This window comes from Sus scrofa, chromosome 3 (assembly GCF_054392235.1).
Source record: "Sus scrofa isolate SSC_HxYL_T2T_F1_AM1 chromosome 3, Sscrofa_HxYL_maternal_Yorkshire_Landrace_v2.0, whole genome shotgun sequence".
NCBI classification, from domain to species: domain Eukaryota; kingdom Metazoa; phylum Chordata; class Mammalia; order Artiodactyla; family Suidae; genus Sus; species Sus scrofa.
In genome coordinates, this window is record NC_139385.1 from 125,122,497 (window position 1) to 125,146,958 (window position 24,462).

At 38.9% G+C, this 24,462-nt stretch overlaps 2 protein-coding genes across 5 annotated transcripts in view; both read right to left on the minus strand.

Moving 5' to 3' along the window:
- Positions 1 to 24,462, minus strand: part of HADHB (hydroxyacyl-CoA dehydrogenase trifunctional multienzyme complex subunit beta) — a 602,797-nt gene that overhangs the window by 185,296 nt on the left and 393,039 nt on the right. The gene's annotated exons all lie outside the window — the stretch shown is intronic.
- Positions 1 to 24,462, minus strand: part of RAB10 (RAB10, member RAS oncogene family) — an 81,708-nt gene that overhangs the window by 55,956 nt on the left and 1,290 nt on the right.

Sequence of the window (24,462 nt, forward strand, 5' to 3'; positions counted from 1 at the left end):
TCTCTAACTTCTAGTATCTCATATATCAATATAAATATCAATCTTGACACAACTTAGAATAGATTTACAAGGAGATCCTGCTGAATAGCATTGAGAACTTTGTCTAGATACTCATGTTGCAACAGAAGAAAGGGTGGGGGAAAAAATGTAATTGTAATGTATACATGTAAGGATAACCTGACCCCCTTGCTGTACAGTGGGAAAATAAAAAAAAATTATAAAAAAAAAAAAAAGAAAATTGAAAGACCACTGCAAACCAGCTATACTGGAAAAAATAAAAATCATTATACAAACTAAAAATAAGTAAATAAATAAATATCAATCCTCAGGACCAAATTCCATGACCCATTCCCTGAAACAGATTAAGAACCTGTTGGGAGTTCCTGTCGTGGCGCAGTGGAAACAAATCTGACTAGGAACCATGAGGTTGCAGGTATGATCCCTGGCCTTGCTCGGTGGATTAAAAATCCAGCGTTGCTGTGAGCTGTGGTGTAGGATGCAGACACAGTTCAGATCTGGCATTGCTGTGGCTGTAGTGTACATAGGCAGCTGTAGCTCTGATTAGACCCCTAGCTGGGAACATCCATATGCCACTGGTGTGGCCCCAAGAAGCTAAACAAACAAACAAACAAACAAGAACCTTTTTTTTTTTTCTGATTTCACAATGCAATTTATATTCATAGCAATTATCTAATTAGAAAGTTATTCTGGTTTGGTGTTTTTGTTTGTTGAGTATCTATCACCCCCATATCTAAATGCTGCAAGGACAGTGATCATTATGTCTTTATGACCATAATAGTCTTCATTTGTGATGTTTCCCAACGGCCTATCCTATTTTACTATCAGTCTCAGATTTCACATTTTTAACAAAGTCGCAGTAAAGTAAGTGGAGAGGGTTTGACAGACCTTAAATTGGTACTAACTTCTGCCAAGATCTTACCAAGTAGTTATGTGAGATAACTGTTCAGTGTAAACAGTTATCACTTTTTAACATGGGTTACATCTAAAAAGATGACCAGTGATAACCTGTTGCTCTTTCCCAACGCTTTACAAATGTAAAATAAGCTGACATTTCCCTTTCCAGCATGGCAAGCTGATAGCAAGTGTAGTAGAAAGAAGCCAACTCCTTCTGGTTTTAACAGATGTTGGGAGAAGAATGTTTGAAGTTGCTGCCTCAACAAGATGCAAGAAGCCATCAGGCCACCAGTAAGTGGGTTCACAGAGTATAGAAAAGAGAGTAAAAGTGCTTTTGCTATAATAATTTTATCATTTATTATATAGTATGACTCTACACTAATCTATAGATTTTGCAGTAAGTCCTTTAAGAAACAAATCACTCAGAAACAGTTTAAAGTGATAACACTGACAAGATGAAACAAATCTGAAGCAGTATCAGCATTTACTTCAAAAGGCAGTAGTTACTGGAGTTCCCGTCGTGGCGCAGTGGTTAATGAATCAGACTAGGAACCATGAGGTTGCGGGTTCGACCCCTGGCCTTGCTCAGTGGGTTAAGGATCCAGCGTTGCCGTGAGCTGTGGTGTAGGTTGCAGACGCGGCTTGGATCCCACATTGCTATGGCTCTGGTGCAGGCTGGTGGCTACAGCTCTGATTAGACCCCCAGCCTGGGAACCTCCATGTGCCGTGGGAGCGACCCTAGAAAAGGCAAAAAGACAAAAAAAAAGTAGTAGTTACTGTAAGACTGTGCCTAAAGATGACAGTAATATATGCGGCTTCAAAAGATGCCTTAACAAAACATTCTGTGAAGTTTAATTTAGGTCAACTAAGTGTTCAAAATTAATTTTTCGTTTTTCAATTCCAAGTTTTCTTGTCACTCAAAAAACTTAAAAATGAATCAGTAATTATTAATCTATTGGCTTCATCAGCAGAACAACTTGACAAAAAGATAACCATGTTTAAAACAGAAAAATTATCTCATTAAGAGCATGGTTTTCTTCATCTAATTTATGAAATCAAAGCAAAACTTTTGCGAGTTCCCTGGTGCTCTAGTGGTTAAGGACTCAGCATTGTCCCTGCTGTGACTCAGGCTCAATCTCTGACCTGGGAAGTTCTATATGCCATGGGCACAGCCCAAAAAAAAAAAACCAAAACCAAAAAAAAAAAAAGCTTTTGGCACTGAAAACAAAACACTGTAATTTGAAAACTACATGTAAGAGGATAGTTATATATGAACACTATGGCCAAAAAAAAAAAATATATATATATATATATATATACACATACACACACACACACACATACATTTCGGCCATGCCTGCAGCATGTTTAAGCTCCTGGGCCAGGGATCAAACCCGTGCCACAGCAGTAACTGCTGCAGTGACAACAACAGATAACCTGCTGCGCCATGAGGGAATACCATGCTTTTTAAATTTTTTGAAAATATATTTTCAAAGTCAGTCCCAAGGTCATTATAGGTGCTCTGTAAAAACACCAAATAAGCCTTCATGTGAGCAATAAACACGAACAGAAATCACTTTAAGGCATACAGTAAAAGACTGGGGACTTTCTAGCAAGGCTTTGTTTCACAACTGGACTTACCATGCAAACCATAGAGATATTGGAACTTGAGTGGCTACTAGTTTTGTCATACCCCCATTATACTAGGCACATCCTGCCCCATAAAGTTTTGTGGATAAATAATAACAAAAATAAAGCTTTTCTAAGTTCATTCTGAAGGTGAAACATCTAATACCATGTGAATGCTTCTGTGAACTGGGTTAAAAATATATATAAGACTGAAGCTACATTTTTTCTTTTTTTGTTTTTTGTCGTTTTAGGGCCGTACTCGAGGAGGCTCCCAGGCCGTACTCGAGGAGCTTCCCAGGCCAGGGGTCTAATGGGAGCTGTAGCTGCTGGCCTACACCACAGCCACAGCCACTTGGGATCAGAGCTGCGTCTGTGACCTACACTACAGCTCATAGCAATGCTAGATCCCTAATCTACTGAGTGAGGCCAGGGATCGAACCCACATCCTCATGGATACTAGTCAGGTTCGTTAACCACTGAGCCAAGATGGGAATGCCCTATATTTTTTTCTTTTAGTGATTATAAGGATATAAATTCCGGTGGAACACAGTGTCATGGTAAACAATATTTCTACTAAGCTTAAAAAAAAAAAAAACCTTTAGAACAGAAAATATACTTGGAATGACTGTGGGATACATTATTCATAACTGCATATCAAAAGGCTACAAGTCTACCAAGCGAAAAATATGCTTAAGATGTTAAACTTTAGAAATACAAAGTGACTCAACTAGAAAACTTATGATCAAGCTGCTAATGACATATATGAATAGGCAGCATGTGATTTCTGTTTTACATGTCACCAATCACATTTTAGAAATGTTTGCGCCTTTAAAAAATTATTTCATAAATCTACCTAAGTTTCCTACAATGGTATTTTTTTTTTTAAATAAGTGAGTCTTCTAAATTTTGCTTTATTTTTAAAAAATCAGCTACAAGTACTTAATGAAACTATTCAATGAAGTAGAATGCCAAAAACATCTTCAGGCTTTGAAATCTTTGGCAAGTTGCAGTTATTGAAAATAAAAACGTGCAAACAGGGAAGTGCCAAATGAAATTTCCAATTATATAGTTCCAATATATAAACCTTTAAACACGACTTAGAGGACTACAGAAAATTCTGTTTAAAAAACACATCCAGGGAGTTCCCATCGTGGCGCAGTGGTTAGAGAATCCGACTAGGAACCATGAGGTTGCGGGTTCGGTCCCTGCCCTTGCTCAGTGCGTTAACGATCCGGCGTTGCCGTGAGCTGCGGTGTAGGTCGCAGACGCGGCTCGGATCCCGAGTTGCTGTGGCTCTGGTGTAGGCTGGCGGCTACAGCTCCGATTCAACCCCTAGCCTGGGAACCTCCATATGCCGTGGGATCGGCCCAAAGAAATAGCCAAAAGACCAAAAAAAAAAAAAAAAAAAAAAAACAAAACACATCCAGGAGTTCCTGTTGTGGCACAGCAGAACTGAATCCAACTAGTATCCGTGAGGATGTGGGTTCAATCCTTGGCCTTGCTCAGTGAGTCAGGAATCCAGCAGTGCCGTAAGTAGCGGTGTAGGTCGCAGATGCAGCTCGGATCCCAAGTTGCTGTGGCTGTGGTAGGGGCAGGCAGCTATAGCTGTGATTCAACCCCTAGCCTGGGAACTTCTATGTGCCTTGGGTATGGCCCTAGGAAAAAAACAAAAAGCAAAAAAACAACCACATCCTTCAGAGAAGTACAAGGATATGGCACTAGAGGTACAGCTAATAAAGGTACATGACTACAACACAAAGAATATTCTGCAGGGATCATGTTTTTAATAATCACATACTTGATACTAAAAAAATAGTTTTACTTTAATGAATATTCATTCAAGAATTAAAAATTCTTATTTTTAAAAAATTTTGGAATAGATTAATAAAAAGTTACTAAATATTTCAACGAATTATGTAACCATTTTTAGCACCCCTTTCACTCTCAAAAACTGTTCATTCTGGATGATAAATTACATGGTCACTACAGCCATCAAGCATACTCAGTTTTGATTACTCTCTCTCCAAGCCCTAGTAGAGTGCCTATAGTGAGTATGTTTGCTGACTGAAAAGCCATCCCTTCAATCTTTCCAGTAGAGTTTATATGGATTAGTATAGACTTCACATAAATAAATTCACAAATAAAGGGGAGAAACCCCCATCCCCATCCTACCATTAACTACTTCAGTTAAAGATATCAATTGGGGAGTTCCCGTTGTGGTGCAATGGAAATGGATCCAACTATTATCCATGATGATGCAGGTTCGATCCCTGGCCTCACTCAGGGGGTTAAGGATCCAGTGTTGTCATGAGCTGTGGTGTAGGTTGCAGACATGGCTCAGATCCTACATTGCTGTGGCTGTGGTGTAGGCTGGCAGCTGCAGTTCCAATTTGACCCCTAGCCTGGGAATATCCGTATGCGGTGGGTGTGGCCCTAAAAAGGAAAAAAAAAAAAATATATATATATATATATATATCATCAGTTACTAGTTGCTTAGCTAAAAACCTAACTGGTCCCTTGATCTCACCAATCTTGTGCCCACCATCTAACCACAGAAAATCTTTAATATCCTAATTCTCACATTCCCAGCTCAGACCCTCATCAGCTCTTTCTCAGATTCTACCCATTATTTTGCAAATCTGTCTCTCTGCCTCCACTAACTCCCACGTTTGGTTTGGCCAGCACTGTTTTGTTGAGTTTTTTAGTTTTTTAATAATTTCACTTTTTAAAAAATCTGTATTTCTAGCTTCTCTGGTAAAATATACTGAAAAGAAGATGGGCTTTAGAGTCTGAGGGATTTGGATGAACAATTCTGGTTTCACCATGTACTAGCTGTGTGATCTTCTTGGCTCATCTACCTAATGTTTCCAATCCTCAATTTTCTTATTAGCAAAATGGGGATATACAAATTTCCCCAGGAGTTCCCGTCGTGGCACAGTGGTTAACGAATCCGACTAGGAACCATGAGGTTGCGGGTTCGAACCCTGGCCTTGCTCAGTGGGTTACAGGATCCGGCATTGTTGCGAGCTGTGGTGTAGGTTGCAGATGCGGCTCAGATCCTGTGTTGCTAAGGCTTTGGCGTAGTCCGGCAGCTACAGCTTTGATTCGACCCCTACACCTTGGGAGCCTCCATATGCCGAGGGAGCGGCCCTAGAAAAGGCAAAAAAAAGACCAAAAAAAATTTCCCCAGAGGATTACTATGAGAATGAACTGAAATAATGTACAGGCATACCTTGTTTTACTGCATTTCACTTTACTGTGCTTCAAAGACACTGCACATTTTTACAAACTGAAGCGTTTGTGGCAACCCTGGGTCAAGCAATTCTACTGGCACCATTTTTCCAACAGCACTGCTCACTTCCTTTATCTACATCACATTTTGGTGATTCTTACAGTATTTCAAAGTACTGTGTGTTTTTCCAGAAAGCCACAATAAGGCAAGTATCACCATAAAGTGAGTCACAAGAATGTTTTGGTTTCCAAGTACATGTAAGTTTTGTTTATTCCATGCTGTGGTCTACTCAGTGTATAATAGCATTACGTCTTTTAAAAAAAAAAAAGTACATACCTTAATTAAGATACTTTAATGCTCAGAAATACTAACCATCATCTGAGCCTTCAACAAGTCATAGTAGTAACATCAAAGATAAAGGATCCCAGATCACTATAGCAAATATAACAATAATGAGAAAGTTTCTGAGATATTGTGAGAATTACCAAAATATGACAGAGACACAAAGTGAACAATGCTGTTGGATAAATAGACTTTGCTCAATACAGAGTTGATACAAAACCTTCAATTTGTAACAAGTGAAGAATCTGTAAGGAACAATAAAGCAAAGTGCAATAAAAGGTATGCCTGTAATGAGTGAACTTAGGACATGACCATGGTGGTGTGGCCTGAACTATGTACTCCATGCAATTCCAAACCAGTAGAGGTGTGTATTTTTTTTTTTAATTGTGGTAAAAACACATATCATAAAATTTACCATCTTAACCATTTGTATGTATACTGTTCAGTAGTGCTACGCATATTCACGCTGCAGTGCAAGAGATCTCCAGAACTTTTTCATCTTGCAGCTGAAACTATATACATTAAACAATAACTCTCCTTTGTCCCTTTCCCCCAGCCGCTGATAAGCAACAATGGACATTGGGTTCCTTCCACTTCCTGGCTATTTTTACTGGTGCTGCTACGAACATGGGTGTACAAATATCTCTTCCAGATCCTGTTTCAATTCTTTAGGATATATACCCAGAAGTGATATTGCTGGATCATACGGTAGTTTAATTTTTTTTAATTATTCAACTAGTTAGGATAATCAAAATCCCAAAGTATTCACAGTATTTGCCCCAACAAACTCTTGGAAATATTTACAAGGTACTTCTCAAATTTTGCACTATGGTTTTTTTAAAAAAAAAAAATCCTTGGAGTTCCCGTCGTGGCCAGTGGTTAATGAATCCGATTAGGAACCATGAGGTTGTGGGTTCGATCCCTGGCCTTGCTCAGTGAGTTACAGGATCCGGCGTTGTCGTGAGCTGTGGTGTAGGCTGCAGACTGGCTAGGATCCTGTGGTGCTGTGGCTCTGGTGTAGTCTGGTGGCTACAGCTCCGATTGGACCCCTAGCCTGGGAACCTCCATATGGCATGGGAGCAGCCCTAGAAAAAGCAAAAAGACAAAAAAAAAAAAAAAAAAAAAAATCCCTAAAACAAAGGGATATTTAAGGCATATTTCTTTATGCCACTAAATGTCAGAAGTGAATACAACTCTAGTATGTTGTGTATGCTTATGTATATTTGTTTACTTGATATGTCCACCTCCCGGAGTTCCTTTGTGGCTCAGCAGTAACGAACCCAACTAGTATCCATGAGGACGGAGGTTCAATCCCTGGCCTCGCTCAGTGGGTTAAGGATCCAGTGTTGACGTGAGCTGCGATGTAGGTGGCAGATGCTGCTAGGATCTGCCATGGCTGTGGCTGTGGTGCAGTTGCAGCTCCAATTTCCCTAGCCTGGGAACTTCCATATGCCGCAGGTGTGGCCCTAAAAAAAAGAAAAAAAAAAAAAAAAAACATGTCCACCTCCCCCACTAGAATATAAATTCCATGTGGAAAGAATTTCATTTAGTTCACCACCACATTCTAGTATCTAGCACAGAGTGGGCACTCAAATATTTGTTGAGTGCAAAATGAATGCATTAATAAAACCACCAGAAATATATTACAACTCTAACTTCAAGTCTGTTGAGGCTCCTAATAAGTAGTATATTGTTAAAGTTCAGAAAGTACAAGCTTCCAAACTGGCTGGTTAAGAGTGAGCAATTGGTGCTTCATGTTATAACATCAACAAACTTTTATAAGGCATTTATTATGTCCAGGGAGCTACACTAGATACATACAAAACTGTGTTAGATGTGATCTATGATTTCAATTTACAGTACATAAAAATGGTAAATAATATGGAGAGGTCAGGTAAGCAGATACAGTGAACAGGAAAGACTTCACTGATAAAATATTTGAGGAGGCACTTGGAAGAAATGAGGGCATAAGCCACGCATCTACCTAAGGAAAGTGGTTGAAGACAGAACAAGTGCAAATGTCCCGCAGGAGGAGTACGCCTGGCAAGTTCAAAGAAGTGCCAAGGCAGCTGAAATATTGCAGATTGGACAAAGCAATGAGTTAGGAAAAGAAAATGAGAGCAAAGAGAGAGTAGGAAAACCAAATGACACTGAGTCCTATATTCTCACTGAGTGAGATGGATAGCCACTGGAAAGTTCTGAGCAGAGGAGTGACATGACATCAATTAAATGTTAAATGAGTTATTGTAGGTGTCTCATCAATAAGAGACTGTAAAAGAAAAGAGGAAGCAGAGACACCAGTTAAGAACCCCCAATCGTGGGGAGTTCCTGCTATGGTGCAGCAGGAACGAATCAACTAGTACCCATAAGGATATGGGTTCGATCCCTGGCCTCGCTCAGTGGGTCAGAGATCTGGTATTGCCATAAATGTGGTGTAGGTTGCCAATGTGGCTTGGATCCCACGTTGCTGTGGCTGTGGCACAGGCGGGCAGCTGTAGTTCCAATTCGACCTCTAGTCTGGGAACTTACATATGCCTCAGGTGCAGCCCTAAAAAAAAAAGGGGAGGGGGGGTGAAATACAAAGAAGGACCCCAGATGGTTCAGCAGGTTAAGGATCCGGTGTTGTCACTATTGTGGCATTGGTTCAATCCCTGGTCCAGGAACTTCCTCATGCCATGGGCAAGGCCAAAAAAAAGTTGATTTGTAATAATCCAGGCAACATGATGATATCTCAGACCAGGACGGTAGCAACAGAGACAGTAAGAAAGTGGGGAAATTCAGAAAGGAGAGCCAAAAAAAGCAACTTGCTAATGTGGGAGAGAGAGGGGCATCAAAGCTAACTCCAAGGTTGCTGGTCTTAACAAATATCTGAATGAATGCCCTGTGGTCCAGGCCCTGCGCTGGTTGTCACACTATTCTATTTAAGCCAATCAATTTTGCAAGGTAGACATTATTAGTCTCTATCTAAAGAGGTTCAGAACGATTTTAAAACTGGCCTGAAGTCAAACATTTGTAACACATATTAATTAATCCTTTCATTTCTTTTCACTACACTATCCTCTCCTTACCACAATGGCCATTACTTAATTTCCTTTCTAGATTCCTATCCTATCCACACGTAAATACTGGCATTCCTCACAGTTTTTGAAGGTCATCTCTTCTCACTTCATACTCACTGAAGCTACTATGACTTCAACTACTATAATTTCTCCAGACTAGATTCCACTCCTTACCTTCTAAACATGACACCGGAATGTCCAATGGACATACTGACCTAGAAATCCTGTACGCATACGTCCCAACTCAAAAACTTATTATTATGCCTGTGAAATCTACTCCTAGTTTGCATATTCCCTAGATCAGTGGCACCAATTCACCCAGCCAGTGAAAGCATCAGGAATATGTGACATGGCTCTAATCCTGGCACTCACTATTCTAGCTATAGGATGAAGTACAAAAGCTTACTGCCAGATCATTCAAGGCCCTTCACAGTTGGCACCATGTAATTTATAAACACTTTATGCCCCAGACCCAAAATGCTCAGGTAATTGATGAAATCGTTATATACCTAATGGAACACTATGCAGCAGGTTTTTTTAAAAAATGAAGAAACTATTTAATACCCATGAGGAATGATCTCCAAGATACACGGTGGGGGAAGGGGGGAAAAAGAGTAAAATAAAACTATTTCTGTAATGTATTTAATAGTATAACTTTAGTTCTCAAACTTCAGCTTGTCTGGAAATCATCCAGAGAGCTCTGTCAAAATATAAATGGCTGTCCCACTCAAGGAGTTTCCGATTCAACAGATTAAAAGTAAAACATGAGAATTTGCATTTCAGCAGGTTTCCTGTTAAGAGATCCACACTTTGGAACCACTATCTTCCCAGTCACTGCACATTTCAAAAAATGGACCAGTCTTTATCATCTTTAATGAAAATCAACCCATCAGAGGTTGTTTAAATTTTGTTGAGAAAAGCCAAATACTGTCTTAAAAGTAAATCATCCGGGAGTTCCTGTCGTGGTGCAATCGTTAATGAATCCAACTAGGAACCATGAGGTTGTGGATTCGATCCCTGGCCTTGCTCAGTGGGTTAAGGATCTGGTGTTGCCGTGAGCTGTGGTGTAGGTTGCAGATGTGGTTGGACCCCGCATTGCTGTGGCTCTGGCATAGGCCATCAGATACAGCTCCAATTAGACCCCCAGCCTGGGAACCTCCATATGCTGTGGGAGCGGCTCAAGAAAAAGACCAAAAAAAGAAAAAAAAAAGCTAATCATCCGCTAAAGCAGATCATGGCAGTTATGTTAAAAAAATTAACAGACAAAACAGAAGGAGGATGAACTAAGTTGTAATAGTACTCCATGGTACACTTCAAAATCTACAAAACAACATATGCACAGTTGTACTGCATATATCATGCAATACCAACGAGGCACACTGACACCGTTACTTTCAAAAAGATGTGTTTTACAGAAGAGTCAATAATAAATCTTTTAAATTTTTAAATTATTTACTCTTGAAATTAAGTTAGCTATAATGCTTTCCTTAATGTTTAAGACCGTCACTTTTTTCTTTCCAGCCTCTGACTTCCATCAACCAACAAATTCACCTGACAATAGATGACAAAACAAACTGTATATGAAAATTAGTTCCCTAAAAAGTTCCCACTGAGGGAGTCCCCATCGTGGCTCAGTGGTTAACGAATCCGACTAGGAACCATGAGGTTGCTGGTTTGATCCCTGGCCTTGCTCAGTGGGTTAAGGATCTGGCGCTGCCGTGAGCTGTGGTGTAGGTCGCAGACGTGGTTGGATCCCGAGTTGCTGTGGCTCTGGCATAGGCCGGTGGCTACAGCTCTGATTAGACTCCTAGCCTGGGAACCTCCATATGCCGAGGGAGCGGCCCTAGAAAAGGCAAAAGGACAAAAAGAAAAAAAGTTCCCACTGAACTGAGCAATTTTAAACTCAGCAAATTTGTTAAAATTCAATAGAAGATGAGGAAAAATGGCAAAATGTTTGAAGAAACAGCCCATTAAGGGGGAACATTTTTATAGGGCTAAATTTTTTAATTTTTTACTACAGTTGATTTACAATGCTCTGTCAATTTCTGCTGTATAGCAAAGTGACCCAGCCATACATCCATACACATTCTTTTTTTTTTCACATTATCCTCCATCATGTTCCATCACAAGTGAACAGATATACTTCCCTGTGCTATACAATAGAATCTCATTGCTTATCCACTCTAAATGCAATAGTTTGCATCTACTAACCCCAAACTCCCAGGCCCTTCCACTCCTTCTCTCTCCCTCTTGGCAACCACAAGTCTGTTCTCTATGTCCATGAGTTTGCTTTTTTCTGTAGATAGGTTCATTTGTGCCGCATATTAGATCCCAGATATAAGTGATATCAGCCCCACTATTTTCTCAATGGAGGCATAGTACATTAAGCTCATAGATGACTTTTTGGAAGTCCATCTTAGAGGTTAGGTGAAAAGCCAGTTAGGTATAAGCCACTAAGGCGCTATTTATGGTTCTGACATTCACACAACTGTGCTAACCTTCTTTGAATCCATTCAAGATAGAGAAATTATTCTGTAAATGTTTCATTCAATATGAAAAATAAAAATCCCTATGTTTATCCCCCAAACTGGTTCACTTATATTTTGAAGGATAAACCTCCAACAATCCTAGTACTTGAGAACTAGTGAATAAATCTACAATTTACCTTACCCATGCTCATCATTTTGTTTGAATTATATTCACCCTCGGTCTTTACATTTCCATCAATGTATCCTAACTTCCTTTTTTTTTTTTTTTTTTTTTGCTTTTTAGGGCTGCACCCGTGGCATATAGCAGAAATTCTGAAGCTAGAGTTTCTAGGGGTCAACTCAGAGCTAGAGCTGCAGTCCTACACCTACTAGGAGGTTTCAAACTAGCAAAAAATCAAGAGCAAGATACCTTATTCAATGCCAAATGCTATAATATATGGCACACAGTGCTATCCTCCGACAGAGATGAGTTTGCAGAATCATTTGGTGCTCAGTATTCTATAAAATAGTAGAGTTCAAGAGCAAAAGACTGAAATTTAAGACTACAGTCATACTTTGTTCAAAAAGCAAAAAATATTTTTCCTCCCCAAGTAAATCAGCCAGGAATTATACATCTAAAATTAAAGCTGTTTCCTTTAAATGACACTGTCTTGTTTATTTTTTCTTTCTGGCCGAGCCGGGACGCATGCACAAGTTCCCAAGCCAGGGATACAACCTGTGCAACAACAGCAATCCAAGCTGCTGCAATGACAATGCCTACTCCTTACCCTGCTGCACCACCAGAGAACTCCTAAATGGCACTGTCTGAATAGTAGTGGAACTACTCTGATTCCCTACTACGTTCATTTGACTATCCTAAATAACATATATATCAGTATTTTGAGGACAGAATGGATATTTACAAAAACAGTAGCATAGTGTTGTTCATCCTTAATTATACTGGATGTTATTAGTTGTTTTGTTTTTTTGTTTATTTGTTTTTTGGGGCCGTACCTATGGCATATGGAAGTTCCTGGAGCTAGGGGTTGAATCAGAGCCACATCTGCAACAGTTTGTGGCAACACCCGGATCCTTAACCCACTGAGCAAGGCCAGGGATCCAACCCTCATCCTCACTGATACTAGTCAGGTTCCCACTGAGCCACAACAGGAACTCCTGGATGTTATGAGTTAAAAAGTGAATCAAAAATCATTTGGAATGAAAACTTTCTTTAAATTCCAGTTAAACTAGCGGAGAAAGATCTTTCTAACCCCTTCTCTCTAAAGTCACACCAAACACTAAGGAAAACAAGAAATACAAATAAAGTATACCTTCACTTCAATGAATAGACATTCTAACTAACCAGAACAGATAATGATAAATAAGTTTATGACTTCAGAATCCACTGATGATGCCAGTGAGCAGCAAGCCAAGACTCAGAAATCTAGAAAGGTCTAGCAATAGGAGGTATAAGGTACCAGTAAGAAAGTGAAGGCCTGATTAAAGATTTATATAAGGACATCCCAAGACCTAGCCTCTGTTTCACCCCACCAGATATTATCACACTTCAAGACCAAGAAGGGGTCTAAAGATTTATTCTCTAGGAAATCTGAAACAGATATACTGAACTCAGGAACAAGAAGCTTAATGGAATGTGAAGAGGAAACTAAAAACTGAGAGACTAAAAGGCCCACCCATGTTTACAAAGATCTTTTTTTTTTAGGGCCGCACCGGAGGCATATGGAGGTTCCCAAGCTAGGGGTGGAATCAGAGCTGTAGCTGCCTGCCTACGCCGAGCAAAGCCAGGGATCGAACCTGCAATCTCATGGTTCCTAGTAGGATTCGTTTCCACTGCACCACAATGGGAAGTCCCTGCAAACATCTTTTCAAAGACCTATTCTTTTTTTTTTTTTTTTTTTTTTTTTGTCTTTTTGTCTTTTTAGAGCCATACCAAGGCATATGGAGGGTCCCAGGACAGGGGTCAAATTGGAGCTACAGCTGCCGGCCTACACCACAGCCAAAGCCACACCAGATCCAAGCTGCGTCGGCGACCTATACCACAGCTCACCGCAATGCCGGATCCTTAACCCACTGAGCAAGGCCAGGGATCGAACCAGCAAACTCATGGTTCCTAGTCAGATTCGTTTCCACTGTGCCATGAAGGGAACTCCAAAAAGACCTATTCTTAATTATAAATGTATACCCTGAAATCACCAATCATCTGAGGAAGGCCTCTAAAATATATAATAAAACAAACATGGGGTAGGGGTTGAAGATGGGTATGGAAAACGTGAAGGAAAAAGACAGCCAAGGGAGTTCCCGTCATGGCTCAACGGTTAGCAAACTTGACTAGCATCCATGAGGAGGCGGGTTCAATCCCTAGTCTTGCTCAGTGGGTTGAGGATCTGGCATTGCTGTCAGCTGTGGTACAGGTCACAGATGCGGCTCACATTCCGTGTTGCTGTGGCTGTGGTGTAGGCTAGCGGCTACAGTTCCGACTGGACCCCTAGCCTGGGAACCTCTATATATAGTCATGGGTTCAGGCCTGAAAAACAAAAAGATCAAAAAAAAAAAAAAAAAAAAAAAAAAAGACAGCCAAGAAAAAGAAGAAAATGTCAAATAATGTATCTTCCAAGAAAAGATACTGTATTCATAAAATAAGAATAGAATGCTTGAAAAACAAATTTTAAAAAAGAAAAAGCACTAGAACTTAAACATATTCAACAGAAAAGTTAGAAAATAAAGTCAAAGAACTTTCCCAGAAAATAGAACAAATTAGCAAAACTGGAAAATAAGAAATTATACAATCAATCCAGGAAGTCCAATATCCAACTAAAAACAGAAAATAAAGGAAGAAAATCATAGGAGGGAAAACTTGAAGGACCTGGATAAGGCCCTCCAAGTATTGGGAACATGGGTTTATTTTTTAAAAAGACCCCCCCACTGAAGTACATAATTCTTTATGAGGAATTCAGCAAACTTAAAAATCTAAAAACTTCCAGAGACAAACTAGGCCATAAACAATGGATAAAGAATTGAAATAGTATTGGACTGGCCAGCAACATCAGAAGCTAGAAGACAAAAGGAAGCTTAACTGTAACCTGTCAAACTTTTAATCAAATGAAAGGAAAGAATTTAGACATTGTCAAATTAGAAAGTCTCAAAAAACTTCCTTTGCCATGCACCCTTTTTGCAAGAAGCTACTAGAGGATTTTATGATTCAAGCCAATAAACCAACAACAATATTTCACAAAAGAGAGAGGCTAAAGGAAGAAGAAAGACCTAGAAGAGAGGTCCAGGAAAAAAATATACATTATCTCTGATGGTTTGTGCAGAAATTCATTTTGAAAGGCTGTTGGAGGATGGAGTAAGACTTGATAATGGGTAAAAGAAATTAATCAAATATAGAGATCTTTTAATTTCAGAGAAAAAGAAAGAGTCATAATAGATTATTTAGCTTGATAAAGAATATTCACATGGGCATATTAATGCAAGCGCTGGGTATCAATTTAACAAAAAACTGGAATAAAGAGTGGGATGAGATTATAAAAGGTTAAAATTTTCATCTAATATTAATGACTCAAGAAATGGCTGTATAGCCTATTATTTGAACATACAGAGACATATAATAGAAAAGCTAGAAGATGCTTCTTAAGAACAGAACTGGAAAAAAAGGAACAGGACTGGAGATGGAGAGAAGGGACAGGAGATTGCTTTTTTTTGTTACTATAAATCTTTTAGCAATTTATTTATCTTCAGATATGTGTACATATCACTGATAAAAATTAATTTTAAAAATCTTTCAGAAAGCATAGAATAAATTATTAACAGAGTCAATCACTAAGTCAACTTTCAATCCTATAGAGTCATACAGGATCTCTGAAGGCTTCAGAATATCTGTATCAACAGAGTGAATATATGAGACTTTCTAAAAAACCTGTTCATTCAGTAATGGTACTGGAGCAACTAGATATCAAACCAAGGGCAAAAAATAAAACGTGACCTAAACCTCATGCCCTATATAAAAATTAACTCTCAAAATATATTAGAGGCTCACATGTAAAACATTAGACCACAGAACTCTTACAAAAAAAAACTGAAAAAAAAAACCCTCTGTGACCTAGAACTAGACAGTTCTTAGACACCAGAAGCATGATCCATAAAAAGAAAAAAAAATAATTCAATTCCATCCAAATTGAAATTTTTGTGTGCGAAAGCCCTTGTGGAGAAGAAAATAGAAGCTATAGACCAGAAGAAAATATTTGCAAACCACATTTCCAACAAGGGGCTAGTATCTAAAATGTATAAAGAACTCTTGAAACTCAATAGTAAAAAAGAAAAACAATCCAATTAGAAAATAGGCAACTGAGAGAACATTGTAAATCAACTATAACAGAAAAAATAAAATCTTAAAAAAAAACAAAAAGAAGAAAGAAAACAGGCAACTGGAGTTCCTGTTGTGGCTCAGCAGGTTAAGAATCCGATTAGTATCCATGAGGATGCGGTTTGATCCCTGGCCTTCCTCAGTGGGTTAAGTGCCACAATCTGTCGGTAGGTGCAGTTCAGATCTGGCATTGCTCTGGCTGTGGCACGGGCTGCCAGCAGCTACAGCTCCTGTTCCACCCCTAGCCTTCAAACTTCCATATGCTGTGGGCGGGCCCCAAAAAGGCAAAAAAAGAAAACGAAAACAGGCAACTGACCTGAACAGATATTTCACCACAAAACATAAAGATGGCAAACAGAACATAAAAAGATTTTGAACATCTCTGGCCACCAGGGAGATACAAATTAAAACCACAATGAGATTATCACTACACACTTCCAAAATAGCTAAAACACACCACTACCAAATGCTGGTGAGGATGTAGAAAAACTGAATCACTCATTTGCTACCGGCTGAAATATAAAATAGTATAGTCACTCTAGAAAGAGTCTGGTAGCTTCTTATAAAACTAAACATGCGACAAAAAAAAGAAAAAAAAAAAGACAAGCAGACAAAAAAACTAAACATGCAATTACCATATGACCCAGTAATTGCACTATTAGGCATTTATCCCAGAGAAATGAGTTTATGATCATACAAAAATCTATACACAAAAATTCACTGAAGCTTTATTTATAACAGCCAAAACTTGAAAGAGCCCAAACGTTCAATGGGAGAATGGTTGAACAAACTGTGGGGAATGCATACCATGAAATACTACTCAACGATAAAAAAAAAAAATATTGATGAACACAACTTGGGTGAATCTCCAGGGAATTGTGCTGAATGAATAAAAGCAAATCCCAAAAGGTTACATCCTATTATGATTCCACTTATATTTGTGAGTGACAAAATACTATACATACAGGATAAATTTTTGGAGGGGAGAGTGGGGGTGGGGGAGAAAAGGGGGGAGTTGCCTGGCAGCCTAGAGGCTTAAGTATCTGGCCTTGTCACTACTGCAGCTGGGCTGCAGGGGATGGGGGGGGTGTCTACTATAGTGCAGTTTTGAACCCTGATCCAGTAACTTCTGCATGCTGTGGGACACAGCCAGAAAAAAAAATGAATACAAGGGATCCTTGTCCCTTGGAACTGTTCCATTCTTGAGTATGGTGGTGGCTACATGAACCTACACAAATGACAAAACTGTAGAGAATTTAATACACACACACAAATGAGTACGTAAAACTAAAGAAATATGAATAAGATTGATGTGCTGTGCCAGATGACAATATCCTGGTTGTGAATTATACTATAGTTTCACAAAATGTTACCACTGGGAGAAACTGGGCAAAGTGTACAAGGGATCCCTCTGTAACTTTTTTTTTTTCTTTACAACTGCATGTGAATCTACAATTGCCTTAATAAAAATGTCAGTTTAAAGAAGTCTGCATAATCATTGCTATTGATATGAAGAAAACAAATCAGCACTGTCCTCTGTTCTGATTTTGATACGTTGTACTTTTTGGGTCTCCAGAACAATGGTTTTTTTCCATTTTTGAATGTTTTATAACCTTGGATGCTCTGTTTCTGGATCATACTAGAAACTTAGTGTTCCATCACCAGTTGCTGTTTTCCTCAAAAACATGATTTTTCATCTCTGGAAAGAAGGATAAATATCAAGCAATCACTTTTGCTTGTAACCCAAAATATATGGCACTATCTTCAAAGAAAATATTTTCTTCATTTGAGATCTCCCTTAAGATGAGTTTTCTTCTCCAAAATTTCTCTAGTCATCTTTTCAAATTCTTTTTCTTGGGAGTTCCCTTGTGGCACAGCCAGTTAAGGACCCAGTGTTGCCATGGCAGTGCCTGGGGTGGCTTCTGTGGCTCAGGTTTGATCCCTAGACTGAAAACTTCCACATGCCACAGGGCACAGCAAAAACAAAAACAAAAAAAAAGAAGAAAGAAAGAAAAAAATCCTTTTCTTATGGTCCAATTTTAAAAACTTATTCCAGGAGTTCCCGTCGTAGCGCAGCGGTTAACAAATCTGACTAGGAACCGTGAGATTGCGGGTTCCATCCCTGGCCTTACTCAGTGGGTTAAGGATCCAGCGTTGCCGTGAACTGTGGTGTAGGTTGCAGACTCGGCTCGGATCCTGCATTGCTGTGGCTCTGGTGTAGGCCAGTGGCTACAGCTCTGATTAGACCCCTAGCCTGGGAATCTCCACGTGCCAAGGGAGCGGCCCCAGAAAAGGCAAAAAGACAAAAACAAGACAATAAGAAAAAAATAAATAAATAAATACTCATTCCATTAACCCCCAATATTCATTTATTTGAAGGAAGCAAATCCCTAACCTTTACAATACTTTTTTCAGTCTTACGGGTTCAAATGTTCTCAACACTCACTAACGCTCCTTTACATTCTTCCTTTATGACTGAAACATCTCCATAAGCAGTTTTCTCATGTAGCTCTCTTTAGTTAATCACACAATTCATATTCTGTGCTAAATAACAGTCTCTTATTTGTAAATCAACACTCAACTTGCCCCTATTTCTCTGTTAATCCTAGCTGCACCAACTACCTCACTACGTGGGCAACCCTGTACTGTTAAATAGATGTCCAGTATTTCTCCTACCATTCTTTACCTTTTATAAACCAAACAGGAATATCAGTATTTCCTTTGCCACATCTTGAACACCGCTATACACCATAATTCTTGAAAAGAAAATAATTACTTCTAACATTGTAAGCTCAGATCTGCTGTGTTGCACTGTGTTTGCGAAGAACAGGTAACCTGAACAGACCCCTTGATATCTGGTGCTGATACCTGTTATTTCCCCACTTCTGTCAAATCAAACACAAAACAGCAACAACAAACTACTGTAACTCCACTCTTCAAATTCAAATTAATGAATCAAAACATTTTCACTAATTAGCTATATAATCTCTTGCAAGTTACTTCAACTCACCCTTGTCAGTGTCCCAACTCTTAATATTCACTGAAGGTTTTGTCCCTATCTTAATATTCCTTGATTCTAACATTCCAAATAGTTCTATGTAGATACAAAAACAAAAAATACGAACCCGCCTCCAGCATCGCAAGTACAGACCAGTGATAATAAAGTATGGCCAAGTACCTTAAAGGATCCTCTTGACTTAAAAGACCACACTGGTTAACAGCAGTTATCACATGAAACAGTAAGGAGCTGTCTGTGATTAAATGCTCTTTTAGAGAGCTGTGTCAAGGGTCAAAGAGTTTTTGTTTGTTTGGGGGGCTTCTTTTAATAGTTTATACATAAGAAAATTTACCATTTAAACCATTTTTTTAATTGCGGTAAAAAAAAAAAACATGTAATGGAAAGTGTACCAACTTAACCAGTTTTAAATGCGTAATGCAGTAGTGTTAAGTATATTCACAACCTCCAAAACTTTTTCTTCTCACAAAACTAAAACTATATCCATTTAACAGCTTCCCACTCCCCCCTCCTCCCAGTTCCTGGGAGACTATCCTTCTACTTTCTAACACTCTACTTTCTGTTTCTATGAATCTGACAACTTTAAATACCTCCTATAAGTGGCATTATGCAGTATCTGTCTTTTTGTGCACTGTAACCATTTTTAGGTATACAATTCAGTGGTATTAAGTACATTCACATTGTTGTGCAATCATCACCACTATCCATCTCCGCAACATTTTCATCTTCTCAAACTGAAACTCTGTACCCTTTAAGCAATAATTTTCCCCATTAACTGAAATTCTGTACCCATTAAGCAATAACTTCCCATTACCAAGTCCCCAGGCCCTGGTAACTACTATTCTACCTTCTCTACGAATTGACCCATTCTAGGTACCTCATATAAGTGATTTAGACAGTAACATTTGTCATTCTGTGGCAAGCTTGATTCACTGAGCACAGCGCTTTCAAGATTTATCCATCTTGTAAAATCTATCAGAATTTCATTCTTTCTAAGGCTGAATAAATACTCAAATGTGTGTACATGCAACATTTCGTACATCTGTTCATTTGTCTATAGACATTTGGGTTGTTTCCACCTTTTGGTTGTTATATAGTACATGCTGCTAAACAGATAATAAGTGTCAATGAGGATGTGGAGAAATAGAACCCTGGTGCAATGCTAGTGGGAATGTAAAATAGTGCTGCCACCATGGAAAACAATATGGTGATTTCTCAAAAAATTAAAAATAGAAATATCATAAGATTCAGCAATTCCACTTGTCGGTATATACCCAAAAGAAATGAAAGCAGGGACCCAAATAGATAACTGCATGACAAAGTTCATTTCTGATGTCAGTCATCCTAATGGGTGTGAAGTAACAGTGGTTTTGATTTGCCATTTCCCTAATGATTAGTGATGTTGAACATCTCTTCATGTGCTTACTAGCCATCTGTGTATCTTCTTCAGAAAAATGGGCAGTTTTTAATGAATCCTAAAACTATGCAAATGAAATTCTTTAGGCAGCATAAGCCACTGCCACAATGTCACAGCCAAGTCCAGATATGTTTAATATGAATAAGATTTTGCTCATTTCTCTAAAAAGCAGTCTATCCAAATAAAATGGGTTCAGTTCGATTTAATCAACAAATTCTTAAATGCAAGTTAGAAGAGCCATCCTGCTCTTCCAAAGCTTACCAAAAACACTCAGGACAACAAAAAGGGTGCATTCATTCGTTATACCTATCCCAGGGACTTTACCAATTTAATTTTTACACGGAACCAAGAGACTCCATTTCTCAATGAAAGATATTTCCTACAGGAAAAGTAACATGAGTCTAAGGGTAAAGAGAGGATTAATAATACCAAAAGGTAGCATTTTCAGTAAACAGCCCACTAAAAATTTATGCTTTGGGGCAGGTCCAGGTAACAATAAAATCACTAAAAAGGGTAATGCTGGAGTTCCGTGGTGGCTCAGGGGATTAAGGATCTAGTGTTATCACTGCTGTGGCTCAGGTCACTGCTATGGTGTGGGTTCAATCCCTGGCCTTCTGTGTGCTGCAGGTACGGCCAAAAACAACAAAAAAGGGGTATGCTTTCCTGACGGCCAAAAACAACAAAAAAGGGGTATGCTTTCCTGACGGCCAAAAACAACAAAAAAGGGGTATGCTTTCCTGAGCTCATACTGTCAAGAGGGTGACAGCCAAATCAACCTATGAAATTTGCTCATTCGAAACTAGTAACTCTTCGCAAATACTTCTCAAACAATCTGAATTTCCGAGACCGGTTTTACACTAAAATTACTCTGTTAGCCAAACAGCTAACATTCTTAATAAAATCTGATCCCAATCTACCACACATATTTAATGCTCAGAAAGTAGGTAGAAAGGACAGTATTAAAATAAAACTAGCCAATTCTAGAGGATCCTGATTATACTTGCTACCTGCCTGCTTGCATTATTTAACATGCCCCCATTAAATGCAGGGATTCTTCTAGTTGCTTAGCATCTATCAATCTATCAGTTAAAAAACAAAACAAAAAAAAAAAAAAAAAAACAAAAAAAAAAAACAAGCAAGCAAAACTCTCTGCCTTAGTGCAGCTTATATTCTAGTGCCCTTGGATTCGCTTTGAGATTTCTGAGTGTGGAACATACCAGTAATTTGTTGTCACAACTCTGCAGTAAGTCTGACCATAAGCAACAAACACAACTTCTGGTATAGATGCACAGGAATTGAAAGTATACAGAAAAATTTAAATACAGTAGTCTTTGTAAGCACCATAAGCCTATAAAAATTATTTTAAGAATCAATAATCAACAGGTAACTAAAATGACTGTGCCTAAAATAATGAGGGCCAGTCTTCATTCAGCAGGCTGGCTCTATTGAACACCTGCAAGGTAACTACTTCTCTGCAAACCTCAAGAGGTTTTAACAATCAAATGACAATTCAAATTCATTATCATTCATAATTAGAGAATGCTCTAGGTTTTTCAAAAAAGCAAAAGCAGGAGTTTCCATAGTGGCTCAGTGGTAATGAACCCAACTAGTATCCATGAGGACTCAGGTTCAATCCCTTGCCCTGCTCAGGGGGTTGAGGATCCAGCATTGCTGTAAGCTGTGGTGTAGGTCGCAGATACAGCTCGGATACAGCACTGCTGTGGTGTAGGATGGAAGCTACAGCTCCAACTCAAACCCCAGTCTGGGATGTTCCATAAACCACAGGTGCAGATCTAAAAAGACCAAAACAAAAAAAAAAAAAAAAAGGCAAAAGTAAAGCAAAACAAAAAAAATCCTAGTCAACTGCCTAAATTTACAATGTCCTAAAAGTATCACACATTTAATCATCTGCACATTAGCCAAGTGGTGAGTTTGGCGAGTTTATACTCTTTACACATGCATTGTCCAATGCGGCAGCCACGTGTGACTACTGACCACCTGAAATGTGCCTAATCTAAACTGAAATGATCTATAAATATAACAGACACACACTGAAGAAAAAGAATGTAAAATGTCTCAACTATTTTTTAATCTTGGCTACATAATGGTAAAACTTTGAATAAAATGAGTAAAATATACTATTAAATACTTCTTTTGGAGTTCGAGGCTCAGTGGTTAACGAATCCGACAAGGAACCATGAGGTTTTGGGTTCGATCTCTGGCCTCGCTCAGTGGGTTAAGGATCCAGCTTTGCCGTGAGCTGTGGTGTAGGTTACAGACACGGCTCGGATCCCGCATTGCTATGGCTCTGGCATAGGCTGCTGGCTACAGCTCTGATTAGAACCCTAGCCTGGGAACCTCCATATGCCGTGGGTGTGGCCCTAGCAAAGGCAAAAAGACAAAGACAAAAACAAAAAAACTTCTTTTACCTTTTAAATGTGGCTACTAGAAATATTATCAATGAGATTTACGTTATATTTCTTCTGGATGGCACTGGTATAAGACACCAGTAGACTTTAAACCTGTACACAGAGCTAACACGTGCAATGTGCTGGAGCAGTACTCAGAATGTTACACTGATGTATTTATTAATTTCTCAGTCTACAATGTTCAACATATCTTATATATCAAAATTCAATCATATCAAGCATTTTTATATCCTATAAGATGACATAATGCACCCATTACATAAAGACGAGAGTAGAGAGTTCCCTGGTGGCCTAGCAGTTAAGGGCTAGGCGTTGTCACTGCTATATCTGTTCAATCCCTGGCCCAGGAACTTCCGCATGTCCGGGCGTGGCCAAAAATAAAATAAATTAAAAAAATAAAAATAAAAAGACGAGTGGACAGAGTTAATGTTTTGCTTCCTACTCTCCGCCTCTACTTCTACATAGGTTAAAGCTGACCATATGAATTAAATCCTTGATCATACTATAGGTTTATTCTATGTTCCCTTTTCCAGGAAGGCCCTATATCACCACTCTGATCCAATTCCTACTTACCCTTCAGACTTTATTTTAGACATCATCTCCATGCAAGCCTAATTTAGGCTAGTCACCCCTCCTCCCTATGCTTACCCCTACTATAGCACTTTCCACTCTACAGTCATTGTCCTCACTAGACTGCTCCTTAGGAGGTCTATTGTGTTCACCACTTATCTATTCCCAGTGCCTAAAACACCACCTAGCATTAGGTGCTCAATAAATATTTGCTGAACTATCTAACCACCTGACCCACCCAGCTACAGCTAAAAGTGTAACATTAAAAGCAAACCTAGTGGTAGGAAGTGCTACCCACAAGTAGAGAACAAGTTTTAAGTTTCATCAAATTTATAACAGGTCTAGAGAACAGTATGACACTCAGGAAATAATGATTACAATGACCTTTCACCCCCCTCCAAAAAGGGAGTAAAATGAAAATCCATTTACAATGATCCCTCGCCCAACTTTAGCATAATTTGCTTTGAGAATTAACTGACAAATATTTCTCACAAGAAATCCAAATCAATGATTCAAAATGCTATATACACTGTTTGAAATCAGTTTAGTTTTGACAATTCCCAGAGTTCAAAGAGGACTGCAGCTGCTTTTTAAAAATCGTTTCAACATAAAACCAATTACACTTAAACATGGTTTTCATTGCACTGACCCACGGCTGCGTGCAGGGCCCCAACTGACAGAGACAACTACGTGCCCTTTAAGGTATTGGGGGGGGTTCACATACAACTCTTTTAACAAAATTGATTTTAATGCCACTAAATTTTCTTAGCAAAATCAAAAGGGACTTTCCTACAGGCTTCTCTCTTCTCAAAGGGGAAACCGACTTAAAAGGTCAATCTTTAGCTCTTACTTTCACAATAAATAATTCTGAAACATGAGGTGGAAGTACATTAGAAGTCCTAAAGCTATGACTGGCAAACAATTCCCTGTAAATTCCAGTGTAAAAAAGAAGGGAGAACTTCATTCTTTCAGAATCGAGGACAGAAACTGATCAGCTTCCA